Consider the following 19,192-nt stretch of genomic DNA (forward strand, 5'->3'; position numbering starts at 1 on the left):
TTGCAGATTTCCCATTCATTTCCTTTGTTGTCATTTTTGACCGAAGAGCACAAGTGGGATATTTTTTTTACGACCACTTAGCATGCTCGAATCATGACCCCAATTTTTGTGTGTTTAAATACCTAATGCTAGAAAAGTCACCAAGTATCATATCATTCCGATGAAGCAGTGATTTTTAAAAATTCCAAATGTGGTTCATTGGTTCAGTTTTTCATAGGTGTGTGTGTGTGTGTGTGTGTGTGTGTGTATAAGTGTGCGTGTGTGTGTGAGTGGATGTGTCAATATCACACTCTTGATGTTTTAGAGTGTCACCCCTTTACTGCTGTGTACTTTTCTCAGCATCGTGGTCGATTTGTAGATTGTACACAAAAATATTCCGAGACTTTTTGTGTTTTTGCCGATTTCCCATTCATTTCCTATGGTCGGTCCTTCATGACCGAACACAATGAACGCTACTTTTTTTTTTACAACTAATTAGCATGCTCGAATCATGCCCTCCTTTTTGTTTTTGGTGTTAACATACCTAATGCTAGAAAAGTCACCAAGTTTCCTATTTTTCCGATGAAGCAGTGATTTTTAACATTTCAAAACAGAACATTTTCGGTCAGAAATGACCGAAGAGCTCCAGAGGGTTAAATCTTATAGTATAATCAAATTGGCTGTACAAGTAATTTCGACAATTTTTTTCAAACTTTGCCTAGTTGAATGAAGCTTCAAAATTGGTGACTGAAATAATGCTTTGGTGAAACTGTAGACTATTCAGAAGAACTAAATAAAAAAGAGTATCTGACTTGCTCACGTAAGATATCTTGTTGTTTCTTTTCGGAAGCATCCAAAAGCACAGGAAGTGTACTTTAATAGACTCGTTGGACTACAATGTCATGATCACCGACATATAAGCCCCTCTGTGCCTCTCCTCCATGGTGCAATGGCTCCACAGGTAAGAATTTAATTACTGCAGTCCCTTGAGAAGCCCCATATAACCAGATCTCTGCACAGCCAACTACCAGAGCAGTCAAATACCTGAGAGAGAGAGGGAGAGAGACGCAGCTGTGGGTTCACGTTGACTGCAGGTTAATCAGAGTCATTTATCACTTGTGCTGTAATCGCTAACATTAGTCACCTAAATGGCCAGAACTGTACGTGACATTTTTTCAACCGTTTTCTTCAGTATCGCAGCACGTTTGCTCTATCCGCGCTGTCTTTCTCTAGTTCCCTCATTCATTTTATCTCTATCTATTTCTGTGGCATACTCGGGAGAATGAATTAGTAATGCTGTCCATGCAGTGTGAAAAATTAGGTGTTTGTAGAATTTTAAATGATGAAGTGAACTGTTTGCATGTCTTGACCTAAAATATCAAGCTGCAATGGCGTATAGAGGAATCATTAGATATAGGTAAAGTTTGATGACAAACTTTGATGCTGGTTGTCTGAAAGTTTAAAATAACTTAAAAGCTTGACGTTTAAAGGACAGACCAATAAAAATACTGACCATCAGACTGTTAAGAAACCACTCAAAAACCATTAAAACATTGTTTGTTGCTGGATTTGTTGCTGGCATGTTCTTATGTTAGCACTTTGCTAACCTAAGAACTAGTTAGTAACCACTTTAATTAGAACTTGAATTAGTAACCACTTTGCTGGCATGATTTAGCATATCGCTATCATATTTCTAACTTGTTTTGACAAATTCGGTGCATCCAAAATCGCGTACTGTCTGAATAGGAACTACATTTGAATTTGAATAAACTTTGCGACCGTTTAAAACAAGTATGTTATACAGTATGAATGTGTGTAGTATGAATGTAATCCAGACATAGCCTTCTATATCTGCCATGTTGTCATTGTCATGTGACCTACTGGCGTCAGTTACGTTGCTTCACCTCTATTCATAAATCCCCTCCTGTGGCCTCATGGGATAGTAGAGTGTCCATTGAATGACCACTTCCTGAAAAAAGGTTGTTTTCCGCATGCCATATAGTAGGGAAGTATTCAAATTCAGATGCAGTGATTGTTAACATGTCTTAGCACATTGCCAGCATGTTTATAGCATGATTTAACATATTGTTAACCTGTTTTAACAGGTTAACAAGACGTAGCACATTGCTAGCATGTTGCTAACTTGTTCTATCATGTTGTAAGCATGATGTAGCTTGCAAGTATGATGTAACACTGATAGTGTTTCTAACTTGTTTTAACACATTGTTAGCATGTATTAGCACAATATTAGCATGTTTATAGCATGATTTAACATATTGTTAACCTGTTTCTTGCCTGTTTTAGCATGTTAACAAGATGTAGCACATTGCTAGCATGTTGTTAACTTGTTTTATCATTTTGCAAGCATGATGTAGCTTGCAAGTATGATGTAGCCTAACACTGATAGTGTTTCTAACTTGTTTTAACACATTGTTAACATTTATTAGCATGTTTATAGTATGATTTAACATATTGTTAACCTGTTTCTTGCCTGTTTTAACATTTACATGATGTAGCACATTGCTAGCATGTTTTTGCTAACTTTTTTATCACATTTCAAGCATGATGTAGCTTGCCAGTATGTAACACTGCTAGTGTTTCTAACTTGTTTTAACACATTGTTAGCATGTATTAGCACACTATTAGCATGTTTATAGCATGATTTAACATATTGTTAACCTGTTTATTGCCTGTTTTAACATGTTAACAAGATGTAGCACATTGCTAGCATGTTTGCTAACTTGTTTTATCACATTGCAAGCATGATGTAGCTTGCAAGTATGTAGCCTAACACTGCTAGTGTTTCTAACTTGTTTTAACACATTGTTAACATGTATTAGCACATTATTAGCATGTTTATTGCATGATTTAACATATTGTTAACCTGTTTCTTGCCTGTTTTAACATTAACATGATGTAGCACATTGCTAGAATGTTTGCTAACTTGTTTTATCACATTGCAAGCATGATGTAGCTTGCAAGTATGTAGCCTAACACTGCTAGTGTTTCTAACTTGTTTTAACACACTGTTAGCATGTATTAGCACATTATTAGCATGTTTATAGCATGATTTAGCATATTGTTTACATGTTTCTATCCTGTTTTAACATGTTACTTACATGATGTGACACATTGCTAGCATGTTGCTAACTTGTTTAACACATTGTTAACATGCATTAGCACATTATATCATGTTTATAGGATGATTTAGCATTTTGTTGACATTTTTATCCTGTTTTAACATGTTACTAACATGATGTAGCACATTGCTAGCATGTTTGTTAACTTGTTTTATCACATTGCAAGCATGATGTAGCTTGCAAGTATGATGTAACACTGCTAGTGTTTATAACTTGTTTGAACACATTGTTAGCATTTATTAGAACATTATTAGCATGTTTATAGCATGATTAAGCATATTGTTGACATGTTTATCCTGTTTTAACATGTTACTAACATGATGTAGCACATTGCTAGCATGTTGCTAACTTGTTTAATCACATTGCAAGCATGTTGTTAGCATGTTTTAATACATTGCTTTGATTTGTCAAATAAAATAATACATTTCTTTTTTCCTGTAAATTAGTGCTATCAAATCGGTTAAACGCAATTAATCGCATCCAAAATAAAAGTTTGTTTAATATAAGTGTGTGTGCTGTATATAATTATGTATGAATTAATACACACTCATTCGTTTATTTATTTATTGAAATATATACCACATTTTTCTTAAATATATACATGAATGAGTGAGTGTGTATTTATATATACAGCCCATACTAATTACACACAGTACACACACATATATTATGTAAACACAAACTTTTATTTTGGATGCGATTAATCGATTACCCAGCACAATAAATATTAAAAAAAAATTATAAATTACGTTTTAATCACTATAAAATATGAGTGAAAAAATACAGTTGAATTAATTAGAGATATGCTTTTTGATTGATCACAGCGAATCTTGTATATCAGTAAAGTGACATTTGTATTTCACTTTACTGATGTCTCTACTGGAACCATCTGTTACTCATTTGGTGACTTTAAATGACTTTTCAAAATCAAAATCATATTTTTGAAAGGAATTATAATATGTTCAGACTAGTCTGCTGGGTAAAAACTATACTAAACTTAATAAAAGACCCACCACTGACTCCAGCTGTTCTGGCTTCCTGAAATCATTTTAGTGTTCCACCAGGATTTTAAAGCTCTCTGTGGAGAATCACTTATCTGAATATCTGACAAACAGTTTTCCAGATCGCTGTAATGTTTTACAAAGTACATCAGTTAAACTTTTTATTAGGATTTTATTACCATTTTTTATGGCTTCAATAGAATTATTCTTTTTCTCAGTTTGATTCAGGAGTGGAGAAGCCATTATAACTAAGTTCGCTGTCTTTAAGGTTAAATAGGTTAACACACACACACACACACACACACACACACCCACACACACACACACACACACACACACACACACACACACACACACACACACACACACACACACACACACACACACACACACACACACACACACACACACACACACACACACACACACACACACACACACACACACACACACATATATATATATCCCCCTTTAGTCATGTCTTGTATAGGGTACCAAATAAGTCAGGACTGGCCACTGGTGCCCGTTCAAAAGAACAAAATAATACATTCTTGCCTTTTCAGATTGTTCCTACGGCCCAGATTTCATTTATCTTCTTCTAACACTGTGTTAAATAAATGTTTAATAATTCATTTTAAAGTGGTTGTAGTCTTAATATAAATATTAGCATTAGCTTTACTAAAGCCGTGGGAATGCAGATAGATCTTGTGTTGCTTAGGGAACAGTTTTCATTTTTTTTCCTTTGCCACAGGCTGTTAAGAGTCAACATTCTGCAAACCTTAATTACCCTCCCGAGGGAAAACACTTGCTTATTTCATTCTCTCAGGGTTTGTGTTGCGTATCCGTCCTCGCCATGGCTGTCACATGACTTCCACACTCATATATTACCCTTCTACCACCCTTTGCTTTTGTCTCCACTAAGTGCTGTTTAATTAGGAACTAAGCAACGAAGGTGTGTTGCCATCTATTGCTTCATTCGGTTTTCTTATCATTCGTCAACTTCTGTCCGGGAGTCTGTGGAAGTCTCTTGCTAAAAAAAAAAATGAAATTTGGCACACTGGTTCATTTGGGTCTCAATATTGCTAGTACCAATTCGGGGGTCTGCAGTTATAACTCTCCAGCGCCATCTAGTGTGCAAATATTAACGTATGTTTATGCTTGTAACATCAACCGAATGGTGTAGAAATATAATTCTCATCTTTTTTTATTCCTTAGGTCATTCTAAGTCTAGAGTTCCCTGCACACAATGTTGTGCGACTTGAATTATATGAAAACTTTATTGTATGAATGTTTTTTTTTTATTTTAAAGTTACATTTGTGGTTAGTTTTAGGCGTTGGGTAAGGCGTTTGGATTTAGGGTTAGGTTTAGGTTTGAATTTTGAATTTCTCAGAAAATATACTTTTTCGAACTCGTCATTAGATCTTTACAACATTTTGTTTAGATGATTTTGAGAACATGGTGGTCAAGGTCTAATAAAAGCTTATCAATAAAATCAAACAATTTGCATGATTTGATTGTGATGGTGCTAATCAGGAAGTGAGGCTGTATCTACATTTAGGGCCCTATCTTATGCCTATCTTAGACTCTGGTTGGTTTGTTGCACGTCACGGCCAAAACACACCCATGAGAATAGGGACAACCCTTTTAGACCATGCACCTGGCCCGCCGACCGTTTTTCCCGTCAAACTAGCGGAACGAGTAGGACCGATACTATTTGGTGCCGTGACCCGGATGGGAGTGAGGTTTATGGGGTGATTGTAACGGACATAGGCCAGTAAGAGCTGTGCGTGTAAACCCTGGCCTCAAGAGGTGCACTAGAATCTACTTCCTTGTTATCGTGCCTGCCTCCCATGCCAGAGACCACGGTTCGAATCCTGGTAAGAGCGGGACGAGTAGGACCGGTTATATTTGGTGCCGTGACCCGGATAGGAGTGAGGTTTATGGGGTGATTGTAACGGACATAGGCCAGTAAGAGCTGTGCGTGTAAACCCAGGCCTCAGGAGGTGCACTAGAATCTGCGTCCTTATTATCGTGCCTGCCTCCCATGCCAGAGACCACGGTTCGAATCCTGCTAGGAGCGGGACGAGTAGGACCGGTTATATTTGGTGCCGTGACCCGGGTGGGAGTGAGGTTTATGGGGTGATTTTAACGGACATAGGCCAGTAAGAGCTATGCATGTAAACCCTGGCCTCAAGAGGTGGACTAGAATCTGCGTCCTTGTTAGCGTGCCTGCCTCCCATGCCAGAGACCACGATTCGAATCCCGCTTGGAGCGGCTCGAGTAGGACCGGTTACAGAAGCACCAAACCCTGATTGAAAGCCTAAACTTGACATAAACTGTATACATGTCCCTCAAATTTGATTGGTTGAATGGAATGTTGTCCAGGATCAACAAAGGTGTTTGGATTCAAGTATCAATCAAGGAACATGTACTACTTGGCAAAATCAGGTTCTGTCAAAAAAACATTTATCAGACAAATTCCTAGAGATGTTAACCTAAATAATGACTCAAATAGGACGCGCCCTAAGTGCACTTATTCCGGGCGCTTTAGACCATGCTCTTAGTTCGTTAAAATAGGGCCCATAATGTCTCTGGGCATTAAGGAGCAGTTTGACAATAGCGCCACCAACTGGAAAATTTAAATGGTGAAAAATCTTAACTTTATTGAAACATTTTTGTTTGATAAGTTTACACCATGTTCATGGTCCTCACTACTGTAAATTTGTACACATTATGCAAAGTTAAAGCCAAAACCATCTACTGGTCAAAAGTTATAAATTATATAAAAGTTATAATAATGTTTCTAATTCTAGTCGTTCTGCTTAAAAATGGCATTAAGTAACTCCACTGATGTGCTTCTTCTGTAATATCATGCAGCTATAACTATATTTTCCTCCTCTTTCTCTCTTGGTATCTTGCACTGTCATTGTTCATTCTCTTTTAAGAACCGTCATTGCTGTCTTGCGCTCATGGGTTTTGTTGGGCTCATTTCAAGGTATCTTCTAGCACGACCATACAATTTCTCCAAAGCTAGATGCTGACAGTGGGAAATTGTTAATGTACTGAATCCAAAGAGAATTGCAATGAATAGCCATTGCGAATAACACATGGTCTTTGTAAACAAAACGCATTCGGCTAACTGATTTAGAAACATGGACATTCACAGAGTGCCTTTTAAAGCTGGCAAGTGTGGCAAGAGCTGTTATATTTAATGATAAACAAGAAAGACTGTCACATTGGAATCTCTCTCCCCTCTCCGCCATTAAACAGCTTTATAGGGGGATGGAAAGTGAGACCATGCTGCATCGGTGGTCATTAAACTCAAAGTGAAATCATATTGCGGTAAATAAAGCATTCATGAGAGTCGTCGAGAGATGCAGACTTCGCACTTTTTCAGACACAGAGATCTTTACACCTCCTTCATTCTCCTGTTGCGCTACCAGCGCCCGGCAACCATTAGATTAGACAGCCGTAAAGTTCTGAGTTTTTCAGTTTTGAGTGTAGTTCATCTTTTCAATGGACCATGCTGAGTCCAGGCCATCCAACACATTCGTATAATGTGTACAAGATGGCAAAATCACACAATGGAATGCACTGTATGGAAATGTCCTGTTACAATCATGGTTAGTTTTATGTGTTGGGCAAGGAGATTGAATTTAGGATTAGGTTTAGATTTTTTTTGTAGGAGTTTTTACAGTTTCTCAGGACTGTGTTGAAGAACCTTTGGATTGAAGCACCCATTGATTTAGACTTCTAACCACTAGTTCATGGCTTTGACCTTCTGTTAATAGGCACTAAAGAAGTTTGATCCACAATTCTTTACTGCGTCGTCAGTAAGTTCTATATTAGACTTACATAAAATTATGATTTTGTCCGTTTCGGAGTGTAGTTCATCTTTTCAGTGGATAATTGCTCTGATGTCTGAGGACACTGATGTGTAGCTTTACAAATTAATTGAATTTCTGCTGTTTTCAGAAAAAGCAAAACAAGTGCAATTGATTTGGGCCTCGATATTTTTAGTGTCAATTTAGGGTTCGCTAACTCTCTAGTGCATCCTAGTGTCCTGATTTTTGTGTTTAAGAATGTAACTTTAGAGCTGAATGGTGCAGAAACGTAATACTTGTATTTTTTTGCTGAGTCATTATTTAGGTTAACATCTCTAGGAATTTGTCGGATAAATTATCTTTTGACAGAACCTGATTTTGCCAAGTAGTACATGTTCCTGGATCAACACCTTTGTTGATCCTGGAACAACATTTCATTCAACCAATCAAATTTGAGGGACATGTATACAGTTTATGTCAAATTTAGGCTTACAATCAGGGTTTGGTGCTTCTGTAACCGGTCCTACTTGAGCCACTCCAAGCTGGATTTGAACTGTGGTCTCTGGCATGGGAGGCAGGCACGATAACAAGGACGCAGATTCTAGCACACCTCTTGAAGCCAGGGTTTACACGCACAGCTCTTACTGGCCTATGTCCATTACTATCACCCCATAAACCTCACTCCCACCCAGGTCACGGTTCATGACACGGGTCATGACACCAAATATAACCAGTCCCATTCGACCCGCTCCGAGCAGGATTCGAACCGTGGTCTCTGGCGTGGGAGGCAGGCATGCTAACAAAGACGCTAAAGACAACAGCTTCTAGCATCAGTCATTAGCGTATCTCTTGAGACCAGGGGAGTGAGGTTTACATGCACAGCTCTTACTGGCCTATGTCCGTTACTATCACCCCATAAACCTCACTCCCATCCGGGTAACGGCACCAAATATAACCGGTCCTACCCATCCCAGCTCCTAGCAGGATTCGAACCGTGGTCTCTGGCGTGGGAGTCATGTGCGCTAACAAGGACGCTAAAGACTAAAGTGTCAGTCACTAGTGCGCCTCTTGAGGCCAGGGTTTACATGCACAGCTCTTACTGGCCTATGCCCATTACATTCACCCCCCTAAACCTCACTCCCATCTGGGTCACGACGCCAAATATAACTAGTCCTATTTGACCCGCTCAGAGCAGGATTCGAACCATGGTCTCTGGCGCGGGAGGCAGGCATTCTAACAAAGACGCTAAAGACCGCAGCTTCTAGCATCAGTCGTTAGCGCATCTCTTGAGGCCAGGGGAGTGAGGTTTACATGCACAGCTCTTACTGGCCTATGTCCGTAACGCTCACCTCCCTTAACCTCCCATCCGGGTCATGGCACCAAATATAACTGGTCCTACTCATCCCGCTCCAAGCATGATTTGAACTGTGGTCTCCGGCGTGGGAGGCGGGCGCGTTACCAAGCATGCTAAAGACTGCAGCCTCTAATTTTAGATGCTAGCGCATCTTGAGGCCAGTGGAGTGAGGTTTACACACACAGGATAACTTATGGGTTTGGTTAGTTTTAGGGGTAGGGACTAAATTTTCAGACAGGAATTTGTTCAAAATATCAACAAAATATGTTGACCCAGGAACGTGTCTAACTCTGCAAAATCAGGAACTCAGTGTAATGGAGAAAAAACAGGATCGAAAAATGGCACAAACTAGATTTGAACTTGCCTTCCATGTGCTAATCGCTAGTTCATGGCTTTGACTAATGTTTACCTTTTGTTGATGTGCACTAAATAAGTTTAATCCAACATTTTGGACACTGCCATCAGTAAGTTTTAGATTAGACATCCATTAAGTTACGATTTTGTCAGAGCGTGGTTAATCTTTTCAAAGGACCATTGATTTGATATCTGAGGACACTGACGTGTAGCTTCACAAATTAATTCAATTTCTGCTGTTTTCAGAGCCAAAACGAGTCCAATTTCAAGATGGTGGGCAGCTCTCCAGGCCAGACTACTTTCGGAAAACAATTTCTAATAAGATACATAATGAAGACAAATGGGGTAAGTAATTCTGAAAGGTGCAGCCATTTTTTCAGGGAAATAGTGACAGTTGTTTGGTAGCGAAGAGAGAAGATTGTTTGCTTGGCACGCAAAGATCATTTAGAGTGTGTTATTACAGCTAGTGTCTGTTAGCGCAGTATCTATCCTCTCTGAACCTTAAACCACTCATCATAGTGACCGTTTCAATCTGCAAAATGAGAAGGAAAAGGAAGACCCATTCACTAACTGGCTTCCTACAAGTAGAATACCTGGATACGTGCATAGGAAAGTTTCTAAATGGAAGAATTTTGCAAGACTTGCGCAAAAACCAGCAGCACATGTGGTTGTGCTAGTTGGGAAAATGCTAATGCAGGTGTTTTCATAGAGAGGTTTGTTCAAATTAAAAACACCCGTGGTTATCTTAAATTCAACATTGGCTTCTATTGTCTCCTACATGTGCTAGAAGCAGCAAAAATATTTGTGGCTTGTGCTGAGCAATGACTACAAATGGAAATTTGCATTCACATATTCCCTGTGATGTGTATATCACCTCGAGCCGTGTGTCCTTACCTGTCTGTCCGGCATCCGCTCAACCTTTAGCTCGCCATGGAGACAGCGGCTATTTTTAGCCCTGCATAACAACACAGTTTCTCAACAGATGGGCCCATTTAGGAGTTTTGGGTAGAAAGCGAACACACCTGCAGTACGTCCACCTTATAATCCACCATCAGCTGTTATGGAATTGATTTTTTCCTGCGGTAGCTACATTGAGCAGTTTGCTCATGCGAATGGGGTCCTTTAAATTACACTCATCACTTTTGGTGTGGTTTTTAAAACATTTTACTGCAACCAGAATGCTAACTGCTTCGATTTCTGTGTTTCTAATTCTGACTCGCTCTTTCTGCAATGCCTTCCTTGTCATTTGTCTCATTTCCTCGCCTTGTCTCTCTCTCTCTCCGACATGCATTGGCCCTTGGACTTTGAGTTTGGGGTTAATCTAATGCTGTCAGCGCTGAGAGATGAACATGATTTTGTGCTCTCCATATGGATATCCACTTCCTGTCATCCTCTGAAATGTCTGTCACACATTTCGCTATCTTTTTCTTGTTTTGCATTCATCACTCAAAGGCTTCAGAGCACTAGACGTGTTTCGGCATTTGTAATTTCATTTCACAGACCTTCAATGGTGCAATACTCTACTACAGTGATTCTCAACCATTGTCCAAGACAATATTCAAAGGCTAAGATATTTCTGCTGTAACGACACATTTGCTTGTTTGAGTGGCAATATGTTAAAGTCACCATGAAATCAAAATGGACAGTTCTTTATTATGGAATATTGCAGTGGTTTTTTTTATTTTATTCCCATGCCCTCATGAGATTTAATCAAAATAATTTCCCCTCCCTCTTGATGTGTTTACTGGCGCGAGGGTGGGACAACCTGTCACTCACATAAGATCGACCAATAGCAAACACACAACCATCCAATACAAAAATCAAGTCCCGTCATACTTTTTTTCCCCCCTTTTTTTTCTGTCCGAATAGCTGTTTTTCTCGGATAGGGAATAAGGGAATAAGAGACTTCAGTTTCACGCCGATTTTAAAATAATTAACTACAATAATTATAAATAATTCAAATTAAATACTTAAATTCTGGGAAAGTCTGGGAATCACACTCTTATAATTCCCTCATATACAGGATCCAGGTTTTCCAAGACAGTGGTAACCCTAATTTAAACTTTACGGAATGAAAAAACAAACAAAAAGAAATTAGATTTTTAGCAGTTTTATTTAGCGTTGTCTTATTTTAAGTTTTACCCCTATAATTAGTGGGTCCTGGCCTCCTAGTTGAGAACTATTGCTCTACTAAGCAGCATACACAAATAATGGGGGGAAAATGATATTATATTATATTATTAATCTAAATAATAAATAATTAAGAAGTCTATATTAATTATACGGAGCCCCGCACATGACATGCAAGAAGAAAAAAGTAAAGAGTGCGTAAAAAGTAAAAAGTAAAGTTACTAATTCGTTCCCTCGATTTATAATCATGCGCACGATTTACTATTTCGTTCCCTCAAATTGCTAAATCGTGCGCACGATTTACTAATTTGTTCCCTCAATTTATAAATCATGCGTATGATTTAGCAAATCGAGGGAACGAATTAGTAAAACGTGCGCAGTTTTTAGCCTACTAGTTTTCTACTGCATGTCATGTGCCGGGCTCCGTATAATTATATTATATTATATGATATTATATTTATTATATACATTTTTTATATAGTTTTAAAAAAATCGTACCAAAATTTCACAGCCGATATTTTGAAATGTTAATTTTCAGTCCGTTTTTTTCCCCCCTTGTACCAGGAATTATTGTTTCTGTTTTGGTTGTATAATACAAAATACTAATACATATTTGTATCTACAATGTATAGAGATATTTTTAATGATACATCGCAGTAAAAATAATTTATTCAGGGGCCGTGTGTGTGTATATACTGTGGTGTGAAAAAGTGTTTGCCCCCTTAATTATGATCAAAGATGGCTGTAAAGAATACATCTCCATTGTTAATCCTTTTGATATATATATATACTTTTTTTTTAAATGCAAAAAAAATTCACCAAAACAAGCTGGAAACAATTGTTTGCCCCCTTTTATTAAATACTTTTTGCAACCTCTTTTTTCCAAGATAATTTTTTTCTGTAGCCTCTTTGCCAGGTCATGTTTGTAAATGAGAAGTGGTTCTCAAACAGTTTACCTGGATAAATAAAGGTTAAATAAAAATAAATAATAAAAAAAGATAACTCAGAGAAGTCTTCTCCTATAATGCCTGATGAGTTTGGAAAACACCTGACAAGCGATCAGAGACCATTCCTCCATACAGAATCTCTCCAGATCCGTAGGATTCCCAGATCCATGTTGCCGCTTCTTCTCTTCAGTTCAGCCCACTCATTCTCTATAGGGTTCAGGTCGCTTTACTCTCACTGCAGTGTGCAACAAGTGTCATAGCAGCGTCATAACATCATCATAACATCATTTTCAACACACTCAAATGTGTCTAATATGATAAACAGAGCTGCGTTACCTTATACTCATACCCGGAAAAGCGGAAATGGCGACTGTGTCATAATAAAAGTCCCGCTGCTCGCGAGGCGTGTGTTGCGTTCATCTTATTAACAATCGCTCAAGCGGCCTTGCTCAGCTCCACAACACTCGGTCCTGCTCTGCTTCACTACAGTAACGTTAATAGTCACATCCATGATCATGATTTCTGCCCGAGTCCTATCCCGATTGTTTACTTCCGGCTGTGAGGTGAAGACCACATGTCCCAAGATTCTGCGCTCAAACGTGGCGTCATCAAACTACGCCTTTGTTTTAAATAGGCGACCTCTAGCGGATGGAAAAGTTACATAGTGCAGCTTTAAATCAATTATTATTAAATCAATAATTATATCAAATATATATTTTATCGATTACTATCATTCACCTTTGTACCTGATCTACCCCTAAATGGTACATAATAGTACCCTTAAATAGTACCTTAAGTATTCATTTTAGTACATTTGAGCTTTTGTACCTTGGGGTACCGCCCCAGTGACAGCTTTGTACCTTCTTTATGTTTAGAGTGTAGAATCCACATAATGAGGCATCTTATAAGGCACCTTATCTTCTGGAACAGTTTGGGGTGTGCCTATATCCTAAAGTGCCACCTACATAGGAAGCTCACTAAGTTTTGGAACAGAGCCATTGCCTTATGTTTTACAATATGCTCACTTCTTATTCATGAAACGTCCTTCAGTGGAGGTTCTTTAAATATGGTTATCTCCCGTCTTCAATAGAAGTACCGCCTTTTCATTTCGCCTTTATCGCTCCTTCCTTTTTACTAAAGGACAGCTTTTATCATGGGGCTGTCCAGATTTATCAGCACTGTTATGGTAGCGTGCATGGCCATTTGACTGCATCTGACCTCCCGTCAGCGGGAGCCACGTGATGCTCGGCTCCGACTTCGGCTGGAAGGAGCCGGGGGTGACACACTGGCCCCGTCCAGAACACTCCAGATCCAACAGTAATTGGCTCGTGCCTCAGCTCTCCTTAAGGACCCCTGACAGCTGGTGGGTGGATTTTTTTGTGCACCAATTAGGACGAGAAAAAAAAAAAATCACATTCCCTTCAGAGAGCAAGAGAGAGACTTCTTCTCGATAGTAACGGCGTCAAAGGCTTTGAACGTTTCCCTTTTAAAAAATCAGGGAAGAGAAGACGTGCCTTCTACTTTAGCAGATGAAGAATGAATTGGATGGAAGTCAGACTGCAAGTAATCAACGGAGGCTTATGCTATCTTCAGAGCGCTTGGAGGTTTGCAGTCAATTTGTTTTAAACATTAGCGTGTAAGTGTTCAAATAGAATCAGTTAATTGATTGTTGAACTGTGCAACCTTCTACTCACATCCACCAGGGTTTGCTTTCATCAGCTGGATGGCCTGCAAGCTTGAACATTAAGAGCGTGGTTGTTGCGAAAACATCAGCTCGCTTGCATTATTGGCGATATGGCTGGACGTGGGAGTGTGGAGAGTGGACGATATCCTGGACGCAGCCCAGGGGAAATTTTTTTTTAGTTTTTTTTTTAAAAGCACACAAACTGACTCGGAAATAGTATTGATTACATTCTCCATGGTAGCCTGAAGGGTTAAAATGGGCTAAATGCTTCCGAAGCTAATCATGCTTTTTTCTTTTTTTTTAAGAAAGATACGTATCTTTGATCTTTTACATTTATTTAGTGTGTCTGGGCCCCTTTTCCTTTGGTAGATGACAGATTTGCGACTTTCAGTTTTTGTTTAATTGCAGAAATGAATTCTGACACCTGGTTTTAATTTCATTTATAACATTTTTATATGATATATTTCATATTTTTAAATTTAGAATTTAGACTAATATGGGTTTTTAAATAATTGCATTATATATAATTAATATTTTTTTCTAATTGAGAGGTTTAACAATTATTAATGTATTTTATTTAATGCACAATGATAAAAAGAAAATAACCATGTATGCATAATAGCGTTTTCCTAATTAGTGGAAATACAGACTACAAGCATAAAATAACTATGGATAATACAGAACTCAGCTGTTATTTCTTGCTCAATTTATAATAGAAATGGAAGGCATTATAATAAAAATAATGACTTTTGCTGATTGCAACATGGATTGATGACAGCAGCCATGCTTCAGAGTCTCTGTGATTCAGGAGATTTGTTGTTACGGGTTTATAAGATACTTTTAGCATTTAAATACTCCATATAAATTATTCTCAGACTAAAATTAGGACTGATATGCAGATGATTATATATACTTATACACTCACTGGCCATTTTATTATTTACACCTTGCTAGCACTGGGTTGGACCCCTTTTTCATTCAAAACTACCTTAATTCTTCATGCCATTCAACAAAGTGCTGGAACGAAACATTCCTCAGAGATTTTAGTCCATATTGACATAATAGCATACGCAGTTGCTGCAGATTTGTCGGCTGCACATCCATAATGGAAATCTCTTCCATTCCAGCACATCCCAAAGGTGAATTGGATTGAGATCAGATGACTGTGGAAGCCATTTGAGTATAGTGAGCTCATTGTCCTTTTCAAAAATCCAGTCCAGTTTGAGCTGATTTGAAGATGGTACACTGTGGTCATAAAGATATGGACATGGTCAGCAACAATACAATAGGTAGGCAGTGACGTTTGAACGATGCTCAATTGGTACAAAGGGGCCCAAAGTGTGTGTTTCATAAGTTCGCCTGATTCAGTCTTGACGGAAAATAGTAAAACGAACTTGGCCTGCTGTCCATGGAGGAGGCTCGAACCTGAAGCTTGGCTCGAGCTCCGAGTTAAAAAAAACCCCACTACGGAACTGCGCTTGGAAAGAGAGAATTGGAGGAGGATTGCCGGAAAAATTTGTCAATGGGATGATGCGGTGTTTGCCGCTTATATAGTACATACGTAATGATGATTGAACTTCATTACATATAAGCTAAAAAAATATCAGTTTCCCCCCACATTCATCGTGTTTTCAGGCCATTTCATGTTTCTAATGTGACATAAAACAGTGATATCTAAGTAGGTGAGTTGTTTAATTATTAATTAAAGGGGCACTTCAGCGCTGGGAAGATGAATGTGTATTTAAACTGTCATTTATGTAGTAGAAATGTGAAATTATTTTTGAATTTGGTGCCTTCTAGACTGAGAAAAGACAGAACATTTATTTTTGTCTCATGTGGATGAAAGACAACAACTCCCAGAATGCACTTGCTTCACTGCCCTACAAGGCCACGACTAATGGTTATCACTTGCCCACAGCGGCAATGTCATTTTGATATTCATAGTAATAAAATTATTTTGTTCAGTTAGAGAACAGATACAACAATTAAAAATGGAACGTGTCTTTTCAATAAAGTGTGAGTGAATCAGATTTCATTCATCACGAGAGAAGAGCTGAGCAGAGCTGAGGTAAGCACGGCTGTCATTCTCGGTGCGTGTCCAGTCTGGCGCGTTATCAGATCGCATGTGAAAGCTAAACCTTCATAGGAATTCTTTGAAAAGTTGAAACACTCACTTTGCTCCGTACCGCTCCGTTATGAATGCCCGAGCCGAGCGGCAGCGGGCGTGCGCATTTACATTCTATGAGTGAGATCCATCCCCTGTGGGCGGTTTGAAAAAATGCAGAACTAGCTCCTGTAGTCTCTAGGCTCTGGCCAAAAATCCTCAGATGACGCAAAATGACGATATTTGCGTCATCGGAGGATTTTTTTCAGAAATAAAATGCATTATTCTCTCGTCTCAGGGGGATATGAGGGGTAAAAGTACCATAATTCGAATATACTACCAGGTTTCTACTGATACAAAGCTTAATGCTAAATCAATAAAGTTACCCTTTAATCTTCCAATTAACGGCATTATTTGGTTCATTTAGACTGATTTGCGAAGAGGCGTTCGCCTCGCAAAAACAAGAGGCGGGATTTATATCCAATCATAGAACGATGGAGACATTGCCTCCTCTCACATGACTTCCCCCCCATTCATTCTTAATTACCCCCCACCAAACACACCACACACTATAGGGCAGGGGTGGGCAATTCCAGTCCTCGAGGGCCACTGTCCTGTAGAGTTTATCTCCAACCCTGATAAAACTCACCTGCCTGTAGCCTTCTAGTAATCCTGAAGACATTGATTAGCTGGTTCAGGTGTGTTTGATTAGGGTTGGAGCTAAACTCTGCAGGACATTGGCCCTCGAGGACTGGAATTGCCCACCCCTGCTATAGGGGGTATAATCTGTCCCAAACAGGCCAAATAAATTTTGTCTAAACAGAAAAAATAAATTTAGCCTACCTTACAATCAGCGGCTGAATCCGTTGAAATGAACAGCTTTTCATGAGGTAAATTATTCCAGGATTATTCCTCAACGCGTCTCAAAACGATGAAGTGTAAAAGAACGCTCTCTAAAGAACGCGCGCTCAGTGGGCATGGTCGCATTAGCGGATAATGAGACACTCTCAAACGACTGACATCTCTCTGTTCTCAAACAGATTACATAAACACAGAATATTTGTTTTCGTTTACATTATTTGAAACCTGACATTTCAACGTTTCTTTAGACATATGTCTCATGTTTGTGAGACAAGTATTCACTAAGCTAGAGTTCATTTTCTGAAGACTATCTGAAGCCGCGTTTCCATCGCTGGAACTTTCCCCAGGAACTAGGAACTTTGGGGTGGTACTCGGTGTGTTTCGACCGCAGGAACCAGGGTCTAAATGCAGTTCCGGGTAAATATTTCCCCCTCCAAACGGCCCTGCTCCCGGGGTCGTACTTTTTCAAAGTTCGGGAACTTTCAGGGGTGGGACTTGGGCGCTGAACATGCTGATTGGTTGAACTCACGCCGCATTTTATTTCAACAGGCAGTTTTAAAAGTCTTTTGCGAGGTTCGTTCGTTCTGCGTTCAGTAAATATTGCTATTGCTCTTTCTGTCTGATGGCGCGCATTCGTCTGAGCCATCTCATGGTCAATGTCCGTAATAGCTGATAATAACATACATTGTCTTATTTTAAATCTAGCTTTACGAGCTTTCAGAATATGCTTTAGTATCAGTGATCGTCTCTTTTCCGCCATTTTGTTAATGACCTCTTTATTAAACCAATACATATGCAGCACTGCTTGCATCTCCTCGTTATTGTTGCAGACAGTATCGCGCAAAAATGATTACTGTCAGTCGCTGACTGGGAGGAGCAGCCGCGCGCAGTCCTACATCACCTATGTATGACTAATTTGCCTAATCTTCCCGGTACTTTAGACCGCAGTGGAAACGCAGACAGTAGTAGATCTGGGGGAAAAAAGTTCCTGTAAAAAAGTTCCTGGTACAAATTGTTCCGGGTAATTTCGGTGGAAACGCGGCTTAAATGAACGTCTTTGACAGAGAGGCTGCAGATCGCGCATCATGTTTGTTTTCTTTATTTAGCAAAAAGCACAACGTTTTTTTTTTTTTTGTGACTGTACACAAAAAAAATAGAAACTTAACAGATTATAATGATGTATAACATTGCCTGAATGATAAAAAAACGAGTTATTTGAGTCTCTTTGGCACTGATAAGAAAAAAAGCGAGTCGATCGTGCCGGCGCGACCACCGACTCGAGCGGGTTAAAACTCAATGGGCTCAGGAGATGCTGACTCCTGCTGTAACTTTATCTGTTGGTGTCGCTGTTGGACAGTTAGTTTAGAAAAAAGAGTGATGTATTCACTTTTTAACATCACATTTTGTAATATTTGCGTTGATTTATTTTGTTATATAGATTGTTTTCTCATCCACTTTCTTGAGGAGGCTCTGCCTCCCTTGCCTCCTCGGAGGAAACGCCCCTGCGTTCTTACCTCCCTGCTATTCAAAAACAGGAGAAAATAGTCCGATAAATCAGCGCCCCACTCCCTACAAAGTTAGTCCCTTTAAAAGCAGTAACTTAATTCGATACAGACCTGTTTACACCTTTTAACAATTCAGCTCCCCACAAGGAGCATGCCTAAATAAGCTTAAATGATTGCACAAGGGCTGAAGGCACACACAGTACAAGATGTGGTTAGCGTATTACACACAAGCTAAGAGACACACAGAGAACAACGTCTCTGAAGCAGGAGAGGGGAACTTGAAGAGCGGACATTCTCATTCTGCTTAT

This window comes from Gobio gobio (assembly GCF_949357685.1).
Source record: "Gobio gobio genome assembly, chromosome: 24".
Lineage (NCBI taxonomy): Eukaryota > Metazoa > Chordata > Actinopteri > Cypriniformes > Gobionidae > Gobio > Gobio gobio.